Consider the following 17,412-nt stretch of genomic DNA (forward strand, 5'->3'; position numbering starts at 1 on the left):
CGATGTACAACAGGTAGAGAATGAACAGCTAACAGTCCACCGTAAATGCCCGAGCTGGCTTAAAGACAACCAGGAAGTAACCGTGCATACAGCCCATTTACTTTTTAAATTTATGCCATTATTGACTGATAATCTTTCTCAAAATACATTCGCATCGCGTCAGTCACGTGACACGCGAGAACCAATGGTGTTTGGCGTCAATGTTGTCAAACTTCTAGGGGCGTGTCCCGACTCCCAACCCAACACAAAACTCCACAGCAAATGATATTTGACAGCAAAGGCAGAGTGGAAGACGTTGTCAGCGGAAACTACTTATTTTGCGTTCTTATTTTTTCCCCGTTGCGCCATGTTTTAAAGCGTGGCTTGAAGAATGCGAAGTTGCGAAAGCCAAAATGCAGACGACAAGTCACATGAGAGGAGGCAGTGCCTGAGCGTCGCTGTGATTGGCTGATCAGACTGTTAGCGCGCTAAAGCCCGCTTGTTGACGTTAAAGGCACGCATGGGCCTGCCTGAAGATGAAAATGTACTTATTATTTATGAAAGGAACAATTTATTCACCCAGACATCCTCTTTGTTGGTCATGTCCGAATCGAAATGAACTTTATATGACTTGTAACACGAAATGACCCGTGAACGAGACGGTTTTAAGCAAGCGAATTGAGGCTGAACCTGCCAGCATCAATACACACCTACGGTGCAGTGTTTACCAAGGATTTGGTGATTAATTATCGGAAAACAAGGTTAATAATATTATTATTATTATTATTATTATTATTAACAACAATCAACAGTTAAAAGCAATAAATAAAAAAATATTCTTGTTTTGGTAACACAATAAAGTTCATTAGTTAACATTAATTAACTAGTATACTAGATAATATGAACTAATCTAATAATGAACTGCATTTCTACAACATTTATTAATCTTTGTTAATGTTAATTTCAACATTTACTAATACATTATTAATATCAAGAGTTGTATCTGTTTACATTAGTTAATGCACTGTGAACTAACATGAACAATGAACTGCTGTATTTTTATTAGTATTTTTATTAATTTACGTTAACAAAGATGAACAAATACAGTAACAAATGTATTGCTCATTTTCATGTTAGTTAATACGTTAACTAATGAACCTTACTGTAAAGTGTTACACTTGTTTCTGTATGAATTTAATTTTATTTTGAATTAGTGTTAAAATGTTAAAAGCATAAACTTGATACGATTTTGATATGAAACAATATATAATATAAACAGAAATATTAAAATATTGTTTTACTATTTATATGGTAAAGTGCTGTTCCATGTGCCTTTAAAATGATCATCTGATACCATTACTGTACCATTGTACTGCAACAGTATTTTTTGTAAGGAGAGAGAAAAAAGTATATATTTTGAGAGGGATGAAAGGAAAGAAGTGATTTTTAATATTTTTAAGGAAATAGTTTTATATTTTAAAGACTTTTAATGGTGTATATTGCTCTTATCAAGTACATTTTAGTGTATATTCATCTGTGTGTGTTACTGCAAAAGGACACCACTCTTGTGCATCTGCTTTCACAGTTCTGCTTCCTCTCTCATCTGTAGCCACACCCACCAGGGCCCCACAGCGGGAGCACCACCCCTCTCCAGCCAATGGCAGTGCAGCACGGCCGCTCCATCACTCCTCAGTTTCCAAGGTAACTGGGCTGCTCTCCTGAAAGGCGCTACATCATCAGCATCCGTCCAGCGAGGGCTGCTTGAGGCAGGCAGCCCTGCAGTGGATCGTATAGCAGGCACCTCCCTCACACAACCGCACTGGATGGAAAAATGGAGTAGATAGTGTTATGGTGAGTACCGGCTTCTGTCTTCTGCTCTTACAGGCTGCTGGATTTATGCTTCTTTTTATCAAAAGCAGGATAGATTAGAACATGGATGAGATATGATTCTAGCAAGAGGTTATACTTTATCTGAAGGGAAATTGTGGAGAGAGAGCATTGTTGAAGTGGCCTGCATAGAAAGGACCTGACGCATGCACATATAGTATCCACAAGGGGGGCCAAACATACATTGAAGCCTTTTAAAGCCTTTCTATTTACAGTATTGGTATTTCTGGTAGGGAATGTGAGCATGTCAGTTTGTATTCTCCACCCACCTTACACGGAAGCGTGGCCCAGTGTTTTCAGCTCAATAGCCCTTCATGTTTGTTTGTGTTAAGCACGTTTCTAGGTCTCAGTTGCAGGGTAGGGATCGCAGGATTTAATGAGCAGTTCTCGGTGCATGTGGTCCAGTGGGCACGCCTGTGTCATTGCTTGGTCATTGCTCTCTCTCTTTTAGATGCTGCCTCGTCACCTTGGGCCCAAACACACGCCCTGCAAGGGTGGTGTTGCATGACAGATGCTCTGAGATATTAGAATAGATTTTCTTCCTTGCTGATAAGGCCGCATGTGTGCGTCCTAAGGTGTGGTGTTGCACCACAGGCTTAGAATTAGAATTCATGTTTACCTATGTTTGACTAGTTAATTTGGTGGAAAAGGACATTTGACTTGATGGTTTTCTTCAAAGAATACAGTAAACATGCTACAGTATATCAGTACTCATCATATAATGTTATGCACAGTATACATAATATATACTGTATACATACAATGTGCTATCACACCTCTGTATATAATGAAATGCTTCAAATGTAATACTTTTTTCAGCATAACAGTTCAAACCTGAAATGTTAATTTTGTAGTATCTGGAAAGGAATGTCTTTTTGCTTTGATAACATTCTCTAGCCGGTATGGACTCCAAAACATCATGATCATGTTATCTAGGATCATTTAAATTGAATTTCCAATGGGCAAATTGTGCTCTTTTGATAGAAGACATTATAAGTATCGGTGTGACATTAATATATCACAAATTCACTTGCTAGAAATATTTGTTATTCATATAATGTTATAATTTTTATTTGTTTTAAACTTTTTAATATTATAAAACTGTCAGTTTTCAGGTTTTAATTTCATTTCATTATATATATATATATATATTTTTTTTTTATATGTAAAATATTATATATATATATATATATATATATATATATATATATGAATCAATAACTAAATCATTAGACTGAAATGGTTAAAAATATGAATTGTGAATATAATAATAATAATAATAGTAATAATTTAGTTGATTGCTTGACCTAGATATGATAGGCTGCTCAAATAATTGAAATGTTTAAAATGTAATAATTTATCCAAACAAGTGTATATTGTTCAAACCAGTTGTTGATCTCTACATAATAAATAATACAATGTACTATATTCCCAGGTTATGTACTGTATGTATGTAATGGTGTAGGTGAAGAGTAGGTAGGTAGTAATACATTACAATCAAGTGAGTAAACAATTGAAAGAGAATTCATGTTATAAATGCACTAGATAAAATGGATTTGAGTCTGTTGAATTATTAAATTTTGTTTTCATTTTGTCCTTACACACCGTAAGTGTGTGTCTAGAAGTTTCTTAAATCTCCCAAGGTAGCTGTGTATTTCAGTTCTGTATAGGCACTGTTGCAATTGTTCACAGTCATCGTCCTGGGTTTTGGGAAACGATTCCTCTGTGATCCGCCCCTCCCTCTCCCACGAGAGCCCTGTTTTATTATGGTGATGAGCATTTGTGCTTAAGCAGTGTTAGACGCTTGTCTGTGTCTGCGTGGAAGGCAGGGGTTGGGTGGTAAACAGACCCCTCTTTTCCACAGCACTGACCCCTGTTATATAGACCCAGAATATTCTGTGTAACTGTCTGTTTTTGTTGCACCACAAGCCCTGAACACAAAACTGCTCTCTGAACTTGTTATGACGGGGACCAGATGACCCAGAATACTGGGGTGAGATCTGTGATCTTGAGAGCTGAGGTCATTTCTAAGGCTTTTAGCAGCGTGTTGTGTGTGCAGACAGACTGAAATTAGCACAAGCATGCTGAAAATGTTGTACCGTTTAGCAGACTTTTGCACAGGGTTGCATGCTTTCATGGCAGATTCTGTGTCTTTAAACGTCCTGACTTAGTAAAACTGTAAAATAAGCTTTTTAAGTGCCAAACCCAAACACAGTTTAAACCTAACTTTAACTATTGCTTGTTTGCATTTAAAAGCTGATATATTTTTGGCTTTTTCCAGCTCATTGATGGTGGTATCATGTCTCAGTTAATTTCCCATTTGGACACAAAGTGTAGTCAGTCTGTCTCTGTATTATGTCCACACACTTCTGTCGTCATTCAAACATAATGAGAGCAGCTGCCATGTAACTTCACCACCCAGGGTGTGGCAGCAGTCGGTCGGGCAATGCTTGAGTATTCTCATTGAGCTTTGAAATATATTTAATAATGCTTAAAAAGTCAGAATTCATCACCCTCAGTGTTGTTAAATGTTTCATTCTAGATGTATCATAGAATGTTTCAATTTCAATATAGAAAACTATATTGAATCTTTATCAATGATTAATCAATGTTTCCAATATACAGTGAATCTGAATGACTTTTCAAAATACTGTGTATTTTAAGTAGTCATTGGCTGATTCTCTTATCAGTCAGTGTTTGCTAAGGCATTTTTGGGTGCATGTATATGACAGTGATGTATTAAAAACGGAAAAGACGATTGTCATTGTCAAAAAGATCCCCGTTCACACGGATCCGTGAAAACGACTAAAAACACTGTATTAATCATGCCAGGCCAGTAGTTGGCGATGTCACTTTGTAAAGAAAAACTATGCACCTATAGACTGAATATGAAATATGCATGTGCATGACGTCACCGTTTTCACAAATTCGCATTTTTGAAGTTGACACAGAGATAGTATCGCTGTTGTTGTGTAAATGAACGGCCAAAATGCATAAAAAGTTTTCTGTTTTTAGTTGAAAGCAGTGTTGTGTAAACACCCCCTTAGTTGCATTGCTGTTGCTTTAGGGTTAGGAATCTGTAAACTTCAGCTCCTATGTAAATTGGTAATTAAAAGCGTAAAATATGAAGAACCTTCACTTATTGGGATTATGGAATTTAAATATTTTAATTATTTATGATTATTTTATAAAATTATTTTTATATATTGCCAACCCTAGTTTTATTAAGAAAAGTAGAAAATTAAGAGCTTTGTCATTACAACAGATGTACCAGAACTTGGGTGGCCTTCAAATATTGTCTTTGACAATGGGGGGCCTTGGAGTAAATAAGGTTATGAGCGTCCCAATTTGCACACTTATGCACTATTCTATTTATAGTATAAATAGTGTGAGTTGTGTGTTCACACATAGTGATGGGCAGTATTTTAATTAAATGTATTTAAAATACGTATTTAATTACTTTTGAGTATTTTGTCATTTGTATTTTCCTTAACAAAGAAAAAATCAAATGTAATTTGTAATTAAATACTTCGAGAGACAGTATTTTGTATTTTGAATACTTAAAATACATGCAAATATGTTATTTTATTCTCATATACAATAACTTTCATCACCAAACTTAAAGATAGGGTAAGTCAATTTCGGAGAGGCTAGCAATAGTGAGCTAGCTTTGAAAGCATAAGATACCACCCTCCATCCATTCAGAGCATCTCCAAAGCCATGCCTTCTCCAAAACACTTGAACACAAACAGCAGGGAGCAAAAGCATCATGAGAGACAGCGTTGAACTACCTCATATCTCATAACATTATGAACATTAACAACTTAAAGATCACTGACCTGTACCACCTGACTGCTGCAGATTCATTTCGGCATTGATAGTGTTGATAGCAAACTGATTTGCTGACGCTTGCGTTGGAAATTTTCAACTTCTGCTGTGAGCAACGGAACCCACAATTCAGTTCGACGACGCATGACATCACCCACTCAAAGTAAATGAGAAGCGTTAACGCCGGCACCCTGTGTGAATGCACCTTAAAGGTGTCTGGAAGCACAACATGCGCTGTCTAGTGTTGCGCGAATCACAGTTATATCCGCGGACGCTGTGGATAATCCGCGGACAGGTGGGTCAAGTAATAAACAATATTATTCTGATTAATTGCGAGAGGAAACACAGTCAGTCGTGTCTTAAATTAATGTAACCGTTTGGGTGAAAACTGGATGTGTGTCAGTATATTCGGTCCGTGCGTTCGTTCTTAAAGTGACAGCAGCCTAACAAACCTGCTGCTGTCTGTCATTAATGTTAATCAAGCAACAAAAGAAAAAGACAAAATCACTCACTGCTCCTGACTGAATAACTTTAGTATCTTTTATAAGGATCATCAATCTATATTTAATTCATACAATGAGGACTGTGCAGTGTTTTTACATTTGATTATTCATTTTCTGTATTATTTCCTACTTGAATGCTACTGTTAAATAGTTGTTAGTGCTTTTTGAATGCTTTGGCTATACATAGCAACTGAGAGCAACTCTCTCTTACGTGTATCTAACGCCACTGTTACTCTCACACTTCAAATTATTGTTTGTAAATTTTCTTTGTATTTTCAAATTACAAATTACTTTGCATTTTAATTAAATAATTTTTTTCACAGCAGTATTTTGTATTTTATTTAGATATATATGATGAGTAAGTATTTGTAATTTTTGTAACTAAATACTTTTTGATGTATTTGTGCCCATCTCTGTTCACACACTATCTGACTGCAATGTTGGATGACAAAATAACCTCATAAAATTCATACACTAGAGTCTAGACAGTAGAGTACATATTGCAAAGTATAAATGCAACACAATGGTTAAAAAATATATATCAATTTATATATATAAAATATATTTATCATATATATTTTTTGTAAGGTTAAATATTTGCTGAAGCAGGTTGATTGTGACAGTAAAGTGACATTAAATATTGTTTTCCCTTTGTGGGGTTTAGGAGGCTTAGGTTGCCATGGCAGCAGTAGTAATGAACTTGCTGAATAAATGACCTCAACCTTTAACCGCATTGATGATTGAGGTTAAGGGTTAACAATGTATTGATCAGAAGCAGGTCAAAACTGTCCTGAAGAGATGATGGACAGTTTAGCAGAGCTTCCAAAAACATTCAGGCAGTAATAGGGCCATGGCAGGGCTCATTGTGCTTTGACATCATGTCAGATATCATACAAAACATTACGATCAATAAGTACATTACCATTATTATGGTAAAGAAAGCTCTGAGATTGTTTTGTTGGAACTTTGTGAATGAGCTAAAACTGTCATATAAAACACTCAATTTTGATATTGCATAGTTGCTGTAATTTGCCATTTGTAGGGCAGAATAGTTGTCTCTGCGTTAAGTTAGAATGAGCCATTAGAATGAGCGCATTTTCGTTTAAAAAATTCTTTTAGCTTGACACAGTGTTCTATAAATGCAGTGCTTATGTGTGAGACACTGTTAAACATGAGACATGAGTGCAACAGCCAAAGACGCCCATCTATGTCATGTTTACATAGAAAAACCATGGAAAATTTACTGTGTGGAATGCAAAAAAAAAAAAAAAGTATTAAACAGCTCCGACATTATAAGGTGGCACCACAACACTGTCTCAGTGTAATTTGTCTCAGTCGTAATTTGCTTAACACTGTTGCAGAGACTCTATTCGTTCAGGTGAAATCACAAAGCAAAACGCACTCAAACGTGTCCCTGCTCTTGATATACAATCACTGATGAACATCTTTGGATTAATGAGTAAAAAAAAAAATTATACAAGTGATTAGAACCCAGAACCTCGTACACACACAAAATTTCTACCACCAGCCCATTAGGGCACACGAACGTTAATAGGGGACCTATGTATTTATTCATGTGAAGAGTCTCGGGACTAACAATATATTGCATTGTAGTAGATGTAAGGGTGACGTTTGTCATTAAACATGAGTTCTATGCCCCCCCCACACACACACACACCTGTCCCACCCACTAGGACTGGGACTGACCCTGTAATCTACTTTTGCCACTTTTTTACACACAGAATAACATGATAAACAAGGGCACATTTATATTCTAGAGTGAAAATAAAACTGCTGTATTGAAACATTAGCCTCACAGTCTCTCTGTGACCCTCAAAAAGACCAATAAACCCATGTTTCTGCTGACTCACACAGGATATTGTCCTCGGCTCCTTTCAGAAAGTGGATCTGATTCAGTGTAACCCAGAACAAATGTAGACGTGTCTTGACTGTGATTTCCCTGTTATCTTAAGATGCTGCAGGCTTATTGTTCCAGCACACTCTTTTATAGAATTAAATATCAAGAGTCAAGTCTTTTTGATATGTAATATTAAACTTGTATTAAAAATATTTGCAGTTCAAACTCTGAACTCTATAACCTTTATAGTCTTACGCATTATAGCTGTGTTTGCCAGAATTCCTTATATAAAATACAGAACTAATATATTTTAACTATGTGTCGTATTTTAAAATGGTGGATGGTGCAGTTTGTGAGGTCATTGCCTCAGTTGCATGAATTATTGAAGTTCATCTGATACTTCACAGATGCGTCTCTGATTTGACATGGCGTCATACAGCTCATTGTTTCAGTGGATGTGTAAAGCCGTGATTATGTTTATCTATCTATCTATCTATCTATCTATTGTTCTATCGTTCTATTTATCGTTCTATCTATCATTCTAAATATCGTTCTATCGTTCTATCATTGTTCTATCATTCTATTGTTCTATCGATATATCTATTGTTCTATCTATCTGTCTATTTCTATCAATCTGTTGTTTGATCTGTCTTCTGTCTGACTTCTATCACACTATCTGTCATTTATATCACTCAGACTGTCGCTTTATCTGTCATTCTATCTGTCGTTCTAGTACTCTGTAATTCTATTGCTCTATCTGTTGGTCTATCACTTTATATGTTGTTCTATCGTTCTATCTGTCATTCTATTGCTCAATCTGTCCTATCATTCTATCTGTTGTTCTTTCATTCTGTCATTCCATCTATGGTTTTATCATTCTATCTGTTGTTATATCATTCTGTCATTCTACCTATCATTTTATCTCCTTTTGTCTCTGAGCAGGAATAATGTATGCAGCATTTTACAGAAATCAGCATAGGCCAAATTTAAGTAAAATTCCATTTTAAATTCACTGATTTTTATTTTTTTAGTTTAATGGCGTCTTCGCTGTGTGCTAGACTTCTTTAGCTGCTATATATTTATAATATGAAGTTCTGTCATGAAACTCTAGATGGCGCAGACTAATAGGTCCTTTACCTCAACCTGCTCATAATCACATCGTTATCTATAGGGCACAGCTGATTGCTTCCTGCTGTATCAGTAGCCAATGAGCTTGCGTGCTCAACCTTCAACATACTTGGGTAGCATTTGCCTTAGCAGTGCAGCACGCTTTCAGAAACCCTCCACCTTCCCCAGCTCCACTTGTATAGATCTGCTACGGGTGATTCATGTACGCTATATTGTGTAGCAGCAGCATGTCTTACTTGCTCACAGCAGTGTGTCAGGTATGTATTGGCAGTAGCAAGACCCGTACTTGCTCTGCAGCAGCAGCAATAACCTACAGCAGCAGCAGCAGCGTAGCAGATCTATTCCGACAAGACCATGTCATGAGATGTCATGACAGAACTAAATCTATTGCTAAAAGCAGTGCTCGAAGTACCGGTACTTCTATATTTTAATCTTTAGCGTACCTTCATTTTTTCTTGCGTACCGCCACTTCTCAAATGTTGCCGGTACTTTACCACTCAGAGTCAAAGTGAGAGTACTTTTCCCCCCACACTTCAAGCACTGACTAAAAGCATAAAATCTAAGCATACACTCTCGTGTCTGACATCAGCATCTGGTTTAGGTCAAGGTCAGAGGAAACAGGCAGGCTTTCATCCAGATGAGAGCAGAAGGGAAGAGAGTAGATGGATAGGGAGATGTTCTGCCAGGAACACTGCTGCAGGTGTGTGAAGGGTAATGAACCATGAGTTGGCAGCATTTACTTCTCTACCATTCATCCTACAGTTTTCTTCACTACTGCATAGGCTCTTTTGTGTTAGGCCATCAGAACAGCCTAGCATCATGGTGGTTAGCCGGCCAGCATGTAACACTTTCTTCAGAAAGTTTATAGTTTCTTTAATTATTGTGATATATTTCTGACTTGCATCAATCGGATCAGGAGAACTACTCCTGTAGTTCTTTAAAAAGCCTTAAAGCTTAATAATGGATTTGCAAAAGGGATAATAAAGGTTCTCTATAATTGATTTTTATGCAAATATAATACAACCACTTTAGATTTAAGTTTTAAAATGATGTAGCCTTGACAGAGTATTACTTTTTTTATTGCCTGTAAGAAGCTTGTGTAATTCTATCAGAATTTAATGTTCTGGTATAAACCGTTTTCTGGTGTCTTTTTTTATTTCACGTTAGTTTGCTCTATTTCTTGAAGGTGTGAGGAAAGGAGGCAAATGTCTGCAACATATCTGCTTGTGGATACAATTAATAATTCAGTGGATTTGGGACAGAGCCCCAGAGAAAAGAATGCTACCTGCAGAGAGTTCCACAGGCCTGCTGTCTGGATCAAAGCATTACACTGTATTTATACAATCAGATGTTCAACTGTGTACATTTACAGAGGACTTTCTCCTTTTTGACATTGCAAAGTGAGACAGCAGAGCTAGATTGCTCACATTATAATCATCAAAGCTGTCTGCTCTGCAAGCGCACAATATAGATAGCTATGTTGGTTCCTAGTGGGACCCATCTACCCAGAGGAAATGTTATTGATCGGAGGTTGCTCTTACAGAGCTCAAGAGACATAATTGAGTTTCCAGTTTTGTTTTAAGTAACTCTGTCTCAGATTTTTTTCTCAAAATTCCTTGGGAGAAATAAACACATCACTTTGTAACAATTTTCACTCAGAAATTGCTAGTAAATTTCACAAATAATTCAAAGAAATGACCAATCACTCACTTTTTGCTAATTCTCGATCATGCTTTTTATTTACAAAAAAAGAAAAGCTGGAAGAAATTTTGGTTTGGATTGGAATGAAATTAAGATGTTTATGTGAATTATTCTTTTAAGCAAAAGTCTTTCTGCTCTCCATTTAATCTCATTTGGGTAGTTCTGTTGCGTTGCTCGCTCTCATTGTAGATGGGGTGTCTTGTGGAAATGGTCCCACTATAACTCAAATGATGCCAGTCATAGTGAATCATAGCCTGACTGGAAATAGGTTTTAAATGCAGTTAGAGGGTTTAATGTGGGTGTTATGGGATTACTAGAGCAGCAGTATGCGGAGACTGAACTCACCCACACTGCCATCATTCACTCCCAGGACTGCTCAACATCTCTATTGATTCTAGTTCACTTTATCCAAACCAACATGAAATATACAGAGAGATGCCATCTCAGCTATATTCACAGAGAGTTCTGACCCTGAATCTCATTCTGATGCTAAATACAGAACTTAAGCTCTGCATAAAGACTGTGCTGAGAATATTATGCACAGTCACCTTTTGATGTTTGTTGAGTTATTGCTGGAACATATTTGGTGAATGTAGTTTAAACTGATCATAATATCAACATAATTAGATTTCCTTTTAGACAGTAAGTATTTTGTGTTAAATATACGCTAATATAAACAAGATATTTAATGTTCACCAGAGAGCTCACAGATATTTTTGACTTGATATTAATACAAGAATTGATATTAATACAAGAAAAAAAGCCCATTTAGGCCTATACATTTTTATGGTAATGTTTATGGAAGTCTTGGAGTGATACCTATATATTTTGGCTGCGTGAGATTCTCCAGCTTTGTTGTTGTTGAGCAACCAAAGTGCGAACTGTTAAAGCTCTGCCCTCTTTTGGAAAGCTGGTCGGGAGCAGCAGCTCATTTGCATTTAAAGGGACACAACAATGGCATGTTTTTGCTCACACCCAGATGGGGCAAATTTTACTTGACATTAATACAAGAAAAAAAAAAGCCCATTTAGGCCTATACATTTTTATGGTAATGTTTATGGAAGTCTTGGAGTGATACTTATATATAAAATAAAATAAAGAAATCAGTTGTCAATTTAATAATTCAGACATAAAAATGGAAATAAAAATGGAAATAAATGAATCACTTTTAAAATGGACAGTTAATAGACAAATTTAAAGGGGTCCTTGATTATGTTATCACTTTTTTAACTTCAGTTATTGTGTGTATAATGTTGCTGTTTGAGCATAAACAACATCTGCAAAGTTACAATGCTCAGAGTTCAGTGCAAAGGGAGATATTTTCTTTTACAGAAATTGCTTATTAAGGACTACAACAAACGGCTGGTTTAAAGCTAAACCCTGTCCTCGGGAACATGCAACAAAGGGTGTGAGGCCATGTTGGGCTGTTTAAGAGAAAAGGAAGTATTCTTGTAGTAGAGTGTTGTTGCCATGCCGTCATTTTACACCGAACTGCTTCACAAACGAGGGTCAATTCAACGCTGGATTTGCACAAAAGATTAACATGACGGCACATGCTAGTCAATGAGTTGAATCGACTCCAGAGCAACTACATACATTTATCCACTAACCATTCAGAAACGTCCAGATGCATTCTAAAAGTTGTAACTTCTTCCTTAATCTCTCCATCAGTGTCTGACTCCGGTTTGAACAATGTAAGGTAAACATTGTTTCTGACAATCGTAATTTTGGCTGCGTGAGATTCTCCAGCTTTGTTGTTGTTGAGCAACCAAAGTGCGAACTGTTAAAGCTCTGCCCTCTTTTGGAAAGCTGGTCGGGAGCAGCAGCTCATTTGCATTTAAAGGGACACAACAATGGCGTGTTTTTGCTCACACCCAGATGGGGCAAATTTGACTATAATAAGTGGGGTATTTTGAGCTGAAACTTCACAGACACATTCTGGGGACACCAGAGACTTATAATACATCTTGTAAAAGGGGCATTATAGGTCTCCTTTAAAACTGTTTATTTAATTCATGTTTTATATCTGTATCTACTAGTGGAAGTTGGGAGAGGATGTGGCTCCTAAAATTGAGTCAAAAGTTTAACACATGAATGAAATAAACAGTTGTCTATTTTTATGTTTGAATTACTAAATTGATAACTGATTCCTTCATTTCATTTTGAAGTGTCACTCTCAGTACGTTTTCATTAAATTGCAAAAATAATATCTGTTTTCAAACCGGTTTCTGTACTGTCAGAGACATGCATGTGAATTCTCAGGGAAACAATTATTTTAGTAATATCCATCAGGTAGTAGTGACAATTTTAATTGTAGAATTGAAATAACAATCAACGTACAATAACATATATAATTATGAGCAATGTCACAATTTATCATAAAGTGCAATGCATATAATTCATTAGTGCTACTCAGCACTTAAATGTTCACTGTAATGTAAAGTGTGACTTTTTTCTCCGATGCAGCTGCATTTGTGTACTTCATTATAATTTCTTATTGTGGTTTGAAACTCTATTTACTAAGAAGCAGTTTGACCCGTTTTGAGTTTTAATGGAGGCTGCTGCTCGTTTCAGGGGATTTTGTGAAGTCAGCGGAACTGATGGTTGGTTTATTGAGTGCCTGGTATAATTAAGTAAAGCTTTTGGCTCTCGGACAGCAGCACATAAAAGGTCATTCTGCCTTGTATTATTCCATCTGCTATTTATTGTTTTTTTGCAATGACACTTTTGCAGTGTGAAAATAAAGCAGACAGAGTGACACATGTGGATCAAGATGATTTTTATATCATCAATTCATGGTTTTACCTGTATGGTTCTTCATTGCTTTATTTTGCACTTGATGTTTCTTTATTCCTTTAAATTTTGATAATGTGGTGAGTTGGTATTGGAGGGGAATAACTAAATCTATATTGTGTTCACATTCTTTCTCCTTGTATCCTTAACAGATTGGAAATAAACTATCATAGGAGTATGTAATGTTCATGACCACATCTGACATCATGTCACCCTTAAATAACTCCTAAATACACAATAAAGGTATGATGTATAACACAGATGCCCTTCTTCAACTTTATTTTGGTATACATTACAGTAGGACATTATCTTATGTATCTTCATAGATTCCATTTTAAAGCGATGAACATTGATGTCATTTAAGAGCCATCAAAATCTCTTTATACTTACAAATCACTGTGTGTATGTCATGTTTTGAATATATTGTGCATGCATGTGAAATGCTAATCAACTGTAAGGCCCTCTGTATTCCTGTGTGAACACTTGTTTGTATGTTCCCCTGATGCAGATGTGTGTCATTGTAACTCGTATTGTCACTGATATGTTTTGCAAACATCTGAAATGATTCTATCTGCCCTTTCATGTTGAATGTCAACTCATGAATTAGTTTGAACGGCTTCATCTGTGTTTTAACAAATAGTACATGCAGATGAGCTGTAAATGCCAGGAAGTCATATTAGCTGAATAATTCATCTGACTGCTGTGATGCTGTTGGTGGGACTATGAATCGCTCTGTGCTGAAGCAGCATAACCAGACATACGAACTGGATCGTTCAAGAAGATATTGATTTCCAATCGTTGACATCCCTATTGCAGTGGCCTAGATATTCAATGCTGGTTAAAGCTGGTGAGACAGCCTCATAATGACCGTCGATTGTTCCGGTTTAGAATCATCTTCATTATTGTCACAGATTTCTTTGTGTAGGCTGGAAATGACCTCAGCTACTGACGCTGTGTATGACCTCATTGTGCGTTATTCATGGGCATTTAGTGGCCATGTTACAGTAGTTCTGTTATGACAACTCTCTGAGAGATTGGTATGGTAATAGAGATTGGCATGGTAATGGATATGGAAATGTTAATGTATTTGGTATTTGAACTGCTACGCTGCTGCTGCTGCAGAGCAAGTACCGAGGCTTGCTACTGCCAATACATTCACAGACATTGCTGTGAGCATGTAAGACATGCTGCTGCTCCTGCACATGTAACATACGTGAATTAACCCTGGTAGCAGATCTATACAGGTGGAGCTGAGGAAGGTGGAGGGTTTCTGAAAGCGCACTGCAGACTGCTAACAGCATCACTACCGGTATTTGTTTGAATGTTGAGCCGCAGCCCATTGGCCGCTAATGCAACAGCAACCAATCAGCTGTGCTATGTATATAATGATGTGATCGCTACCAAATGAGTTAAAGACCTATCACCTTTCATGCCAGAGTTTCATGCCAGAACTAGGTAATTTCTTCAGCAATAAATAAATAAATAAAAATGAAAATTGTTTTTGTAAAGATTGTGTAGTATGCATAATGTGGACATAGGGTCAGAATTAATAAACAGGGCAAATTAGCATGAAAGAGAAAAAAGCACCAATGGGAGTGGAAAGTCCTGCACATGATCTACTGACGACACGCAAATTAAAGAACACAGACACAGTCAGATCATTTCCATAATGACCAACGCAATCTACCCAAAATTAGCATCTGTTTTAAAGACAAGCTTTTTTGGGGCGGTAAATAATGACACAAATATCAGTAAATTGACGAGCACAAACGTTAGTAAATTGTTTTTTCATGATTCATTTAAGTACTGTCCTCCCATAAATTTTGCATCTGAAAGGGAAACTCCTACAAATGCATATGCAATAAGGTCAGCCGCAAAAATAACTTTGTCCACGCTAATTTTTCGTTGCGTGTCTTTAGTAAATCCTGATAGTATTTTTTAATGCCAAAAGTAAATCTGGCCCATAGAGTGATATCTAAACAATCTTTGGGTAGAAACAAATATTGTATTTGTTTATTTAAATTTCAAAAAGTGACAGTGTACATTAATCAACATTCATGAATGTAAATGTACAGAAAAGATCCCTTTGCCAGATGTTATTAGGCCTAAAAACTAGAGAAAAAAAAAAGAGAGAAAAACAAAAAACAACAATACAAACAAAAGTTGTAACTCTGTAAAATACAATTAAACGACACTTTATGCAAAAATTTTTAAATAAATAAATAAAAAAGGACAAAGTATTGATATGGGTTAAATGATAATAATGATAATAATAATAATAAAGGGAGCAACATTAATGTTCACATTTTTGATTATGAAGAAGCCATTTCTTAGAATTATGCATTCTCTACTTGATTGTAGTATAGAATTCCACTGATGTGATACTCTAAATGAAAAAACAACTTGACCAAACAAAGTTTTCCTGCGAGGAATTATGCAATCCACTGTAGCTGGAGCTAAACCATACATAATTTTATGAACTAAACAAATTTTTTTTTAACTTAAAGCTAAAATTTTAAGTGCTTGTTTGTATAATAATTCCAATGTTTTTAGAACTATAGAATGTGTATTAGACCAGCTTGTCAAACAATAAGTGTTTATTTATCTATCAGCCTCATTTGATAAAAAATTTCTAATAAATCTAAGGTTTACCAAGTTAAACCTTACCTTTTTGCAAACCTTTGTAATGATTTAACGAATTAGCTCAAATTATGGGTGAAATATATTTATAACTAATTATAACGCGTTATGATTAATCATAATATAAATCGACCATAAAGGGAATTATGTATAGATAATCAGTTACAATGGATTATAACCAATTATGAATATATATATATATATATATATATATATATATATATATATATATATATATAGTCTAGAATTAGTTCTAGTTTTAGAAATACTTTAGAAAAACTGATCTATTTTGTCCAGCAAAATTATCAGTCTGGTTATTCTTATCATCTCTTAAAAAGGAATTTTCCTCTGGCCACGAAGAAAATCTCCGATCTAAGTACTTACAAAAGCATGAGCGAAATCAAACGTTGAAGGGACTTGGTTTCATAAATGAGCAGCAACAGAGACAATAAAAGCATAACTATAATGGATTTAATAGATACGAACTACGAATATATGACTAAAATATAACAAAGGAACATACATAGAATAAAATGAAAGTAAAGTCAAGAAAACAGCGGTGATCAAAGAAATGGCAAATTACAAACAGTTAAAACCTTTGAGATCCAGCAAGGAAACTTAAAACTTACACGTGGAGCTTAAAGCGCGTTGAAATAAATGGTTCTGTACTTGCGTAGGTTTAGGTGGTGTGGTTGCTTCGCCTTTCTGCAGGAGTTGCAGTGCGTGTGAGCTGGAGCAATTGGTCCTTTTCCCGAGGAAGGATCTTCGGCGGGATTTTCGAACAAGGTTTTAACTTAAGAGTAAGATGGCCGGAAAATAAGAAAGGAAGAGTCCGTCTCGTAGATAATGAAGAGTGAAGACTTCGGGTTATTTCCACTAATAATAAAAACGATTTGTACTAGTTTTAGTGAACAATAACAACACTAAAAAGATTTTGTATTGGTCACCTTTATGTTGTCAAATATCAAAAATACTGTTTAAATAATTTGATTATTGTTTGTCATTGTATTTTATCATGTTACCATGAAAATAGCCTTTAGTGCTGACATGGCAATATGCACATAATCCTCAATGTACGTGGTTTATAATAGTTGA

At 35.8% G+C, this 17,412-nt stretch overlaps 1 protein-coding gene across 1 annotated transcript in view; it reads left to right on the forward strand.

Moving 5' to 3' along the window:
- Positions 1–1,634: 1,634 nt before the first annotated feature.
- Positions 1,635–17,412, forward strand: part of akap6 (A kinase (PRKA) anchor protein 6) — a 156,325-nt gene continuing 140,547 nt past the window's right edge. The window contains 1 exon segment of the mRNA XM_051868342.1: positions 1,635–1,830. The gene's annotated coding sequence lies outside the window, so the exon portion shown is untranslated.

Source organism: Ctenopharyngodon idella, chromosome 17 (assembly GCF_019924925.1).
Source record: "Ctenopharyngodon idella isolate HZGC_01 chromosome 17, HZGC01, whole genome shotgun sequence".
NCBI classification, from domain to species: domain Eukaryota; kingdom Metazoa; phylum Chordata; class Actinopteri; order Cypriniformes; family Xenocyprididae; genus Ctenopharyngodon; species Ctenopharyngodon idella.